The 4,877-nt window shown below is 29.0% G+C and overlaps 1 non-coding gene across 1 annotated transcript in view; it reads right to left on the bottom strand.

Moving 5' to 3' along the window:
* Positions 1-4,798: 4,798 nt before the first annotated feature.
* TRNAS-GCU (transfer RNA serine (anticodon GCU)) overlaps positions 4,799-4,877 on the bottom strand; it is an 88-nt gene continuing 9 nt past the window's right edge. The window contains exon 1 of the tRNA in view: positions 4,799-4,877. This exon is cut by the window's right edge and continues 9 nt beyond it. This is a non-coding gene — a tRNA (tRNA-Ser).

Raw genomic sequence — 4,877 nt, 5'->3', positions numbered from 1 at the left:
ACAAGGTATTATAGTAAGAAAATAATAGATACCTCGGAGACAGGTAGATTCATCAACGGATTCTCTATCCTATCTTTTGCCATCTAATTGATTTATGTTCGTTATAGGATAAGAAGATGGCTAGAAATCCTTTATTTTTTCAACCCAATCGCTCTTTTGATTTTGGAAAAAAAAAAAAAAATATCTTTTCTTTATCAATATACTGCTTCTTATACACATTCATGTCTAACCCATAAAGGGAATAACTAATAATTAGGACTCATAAAAAAATCGATAATTTACTCATGAGAAAAACCTTTACCGCATTAGGCACTAATTTATTTTTAACGTTTAATTAGATCGGGTAATCATTCAAATTGCGAACAGAAGCTCGTTACTTTTTGTTTCCCTATAATTGGGGCCGTAGAGCTCTATCCATTTATTCACTCGACCCAACTTTGAATTCAATTAATTTTTTTTGTTCCGCACCAAAAATTCAAAGACGATTTTTTTTTTTGGACTGATCCGGAAAAAAAATGGATTCTTAGAATTCTCCATTGATACGACATGCTCTTTTTTCCATCCACTCCTTTCAGGATCAGTCGTGGTCTTACAAACTGTACCGATGGTATGAACGAATCCCTTTCTTCATACAAATGTGTAAAAGATGCTAGTCGCACTTAAAAGCCGAGTACTCTACCGTTGAGTTAGCAACCCGAAAAAAATCGGAATAAAAAAAAAATGGAATTGCACGAGGCAATCAAAACATGAAATTAGCAAAAATTTGAATAAAATAAAAATACACGAAATTCTAAGATAAAAACATAGAAATAGAATAAGTGAAAATTTGTGGACCGCCTCCTGTCTTATTCATTCCATTGTTATCCATTTTTTTTTTTTTTTTTCAATACAATATACAATTACAATAAAAAAAACTTCTTGTATCACAACAAATTCAAAGAAAGAACCCATTATTTGAATGAAGTGAAGTGCCAAACTTGTGGGCGGGGATAAATAGATCTATTTATCTACGATCGAATTATATTTGTTCGATACACTGTTGTCAATATGATTGTAAATTTTGAATATAAATGTTGAGAAAAGAATAAAGAATATAAAAAAGACTATAAAAAAATACAATGAAAAAAAGAATTAAGTCAATTTTTTTTTTTTTTTTTTTTTATTGTATTTTTTATTATTAATTATTAATAATATTTATTATTATAATATTTATTATTTTTATTATTAATAATATTTATTATTATAATATTTATTATTTTTATTATTAATAATATTTATTATTATAATATTTATTATTTTTATTATTATAATATTTATTATTATAATATTTATTATTATAATATTTATTATTAATTATTTATTATTAATTATTATTATTTATTATTAATTATTATTAATATTTTCTATTTTTATATGTTATTTTTTCTTGTTATTTTCTCTGTTTTTTTATCTTATTTTATGTTATTTTTTTTTTTTTATCTTATTTTATGTTATTTTTTTAAATGCAATTACTTCATTTATTCAATTGATCTTTTTTCTCTATATTTTATATCAATAAAATTAGCTCAATAAAATCTGTTATAGAACACGGTATTCTATAGTAGCAAAGCAATAAGAAATACGAATAATAAATAAAAAAGTATGAATAAAACAAAAGAGGGGGGAGGAAATTATAAAGAAAAATTTATACAAAGCTAGATATGAGTCATCCACCCCCTCTTTTTTGTATTTCATTAATTGAATTTTGTTTGATTAAGACTAAGTTCCGTAAAAACCCCGGCCTTCTTTAAAATATCATGGACAGTTCCTGTGGGTTGAGCTCCTTTTTCAAGGAAATAGAGAATAGCGGGAACATTCAAATGGGTTTGATTATTTATCGGATCATAAAAACCAACTTTTCGAAGATCTCTTCCCTCTCTTCGGGATCGAACATCAATTGCAACGATTCGATAAACGGCTCATTGGGATAGATGTAGTTAAATAATACCCCCCCCCTAGAAACGTATAAGAAGTTTTCTCCTCGTACGGCTCGAGAAAAAAAAAAAAAAATGATTAAAAGTTATGTCTATTAAAAGTTATGTCTATGTATGGAATTATAATGTATGTAATTAGAATGTCAAAAAGATCCATAAACCCGGCAAATCAATTAGACATTTAAACCCGTCTTTTTTTTTTCAAAAAAAAAGAAGAAAAAAGCATTCGTACTCTCATAACTCAAGTCAAATAACTCTCAAAATGCTCAAAAAAAAATCCTTAGGCATTCTTTTATTGAGTGGTCTCTAACCCCTTTTTTTGTTTGTCTCGTTTAGAATCGATTTCGATTCTTCATTTTGATCTAGTTGTTGAGACAATTGAAAAGGGTATTTCCTTGTTCTAGGATCCTTTATCTTTGTCTTGAATCATTGGGTTTAGACATTACTTCGGCGATATTTAATCATTTCAAAAATGGCAGCAACATGCCCCTTTTTCTCTCTTTTTTTCTTTCTATCAAAGAATCATATGAACGATTAATTCCCGCATTATACACTTTTGATCGAAAGAGTTTTACCAATTCCAACAATTTTTCTTTTTGATTTGAAAATAGTTTGAATCGGAGCTTTTCGATTTCTATATCAAAAATAGACTTACGAAGTTGTTCCAACTTATTTATTTCCATTAATTAACCCTAGATCCTTGCCCCTGAAAAATGGATGTTTCTCTTCGAGCTCCATCCTGTACTATTTACATTACAACCCAACAAAAAGACGGATTATAATAGAACAGAACAAAGGATGTCGAGCCAAAAGCACCTTCATTTCTACATAATGGAAGGTGGTGGGTTTTGACATCCACAGCCGATCATGTCCTTCAAGTCGCACGTTGCTTTCTACCACATCGTTTCAAACGAAGTTTTACCATAACATTCCTCTAGTTTGGAACATTGATTCAATTATGGAATCATGAATAGTCATTGGTTCAGTCGATACATAGTAATCTATCTATACTTTTTCCTTCTATATGAAATCAATTTCCTTCTATATGAATCTATATGAAATAAATAGATAATTTAGGAAGAAAAAGCCTCAATAAGAATTCAAATTAACCCATATTGTATGAATACAATATATTTTTATTTTTTTATACTTTTATTAATATTAAGCTTTTCTATTCTAATTAATAAGAAATTAATAATATAATTAATAATAATAATATTACGAATATTATAAATAACACAAATAAACTAATCTTTTTGAATCTGCCTTGCATCTTCAAATAACTCGATAGATCAAATAACTCGATAGAATAGATTCGCCAATCTCACAGTTCTTCGAGTGCCAATCTTAAGAAATCATTAAAAATCAAAAGCAAGAATCACATTTTCTCCAATATTTGACTCTTAGAAAGAAGGTTGTTAAAAAAAAAAGAGCAATTTAGATTCGGATATCGTTATTCTGATATATAAAAAGAGTAGGCTCTGGGACGAAAGGATTCGAACCTTCGAATAGCGGGACCAAAACCCGTTGCCTTACCACTCGGCCACGCCCCATTTAGATTTCTATTTGAAACTACTAAACACTAATATGGGTATTCCCTGTTCGTCAATTCCAGTTCCAAATAACTATGGAATAGATTAGATTCTTGCTAGGATTTTGGCACGTATGGATAGAGAATTAAACCGAATTTATTGATCATTACATATAATTCAATTAAGATATTGTATGAAAGTATGATTTCTTCTATTCTCTTGTAAGAATTGAAGGCTTTTTGATTGGGTGAGTTCAAAGAAGTATTGTTTAGTCTGCCTTATTTTCCTTTCTTCATTTTTTTCCTTATATCAAAAAACATATTAATAACTCAATCAAAATTATCTCCAAGAACAAAATTTTGTTATGCTTAATCTTAATATCTTTAATTTGATCTGTATCTGTTTGAATTCTGCCCTTTTTTCGAGTAGTTTTTTATTCGCCAAATTGCCCGAGGCCTATGCTTTTTTGAATCCAATCGTAGATTTTATGCCAGTAATACCTGTTCTCTTTTTTCTCTTAGCCTTTGTTTGGCAAGCTGCTGTAAGTTTTCGATGAGATCCTTAATACTGTCCTAGAAAAATTCATGATTTATTCAAGAAAAAAAAATTGTAACAATTGAAAAGATTAGATAAGTCTTACACTATGAACACTATGAACGAACCGAACCCTCAATTCAAAGATTGAAATTCTTGGATAGCCATGATAAAGCTGGATCATCCCATTTCCTCATTCTGACCCTTTTTCGCCGAAGAACCCTATTTGGATTAAAGTCCGCCACAATATATAATTGTTGGTATAAAAGAATTTTTTTTTGTAATGAAAAACTCAACTCTTATTATAAATGAATTTCTGAAAATTCTTTTCGATTTCTAGAAATTCTAGAAATCACTTTATTTCTTGGTGTCAAAATAGGCTATGTAGTATAAAAACGAGGAATCTATTTTCGTATAAAAATAGAAAAATAAAAATTGCGTATAATTGCGTATATATATAAATAGAAAAATAAAAATTGCGTATAATTGCGTATATAAATAGAAAAATAAAAACGAAGAATCCATTCTCTTCTTTTTACAAAAAAATTCTATGGGAGGTTGTACAATGCGTAATCTTAAATTCGTTGTTTACACCGCAACGATATTCTTTGTTTCTCTCTTCATCTTCGGACTCCTATCTAATGATCCGGGACGTAATCCTGGTAATCCTGGACGGGAAGAATAAAAAAGGGAGAGTTCCTTGCTTCATTTTTATAAATGGTATTAGGATTTGATCTATTCCACTGTCAAAAACCGAAATGGAAAGAGAGGGATTCGAACCCTCGGTACGAATAACTCGCACAACGGATTAGCAATCCGACGCTTTAGTCCACTCAGC

The sequence above is a fragment of the Durio zibethinus genome, unplaced genomic scaffold (genome assembly GCF_047325235.1).
Source record: "Durio zibethinus cultivar Kanyao isolate XHJ-2024 unplaced genomic scaffold, ASM4732523v1 HiC_scaffold_2, whole genome shotgun sequence".
Classification (NCBI taxonomy): Eukaryota; Viridiplantae; Streptophyta; class Magnoliopsida; order Malvales; family Malvaceae; genus Durio; species Durio zibethinus.
The sequence above is the reverse complement of the archived record's forward strand: the minus strand, read 5'-3'. Positions and strand labels throughout refer to the sequence as shown.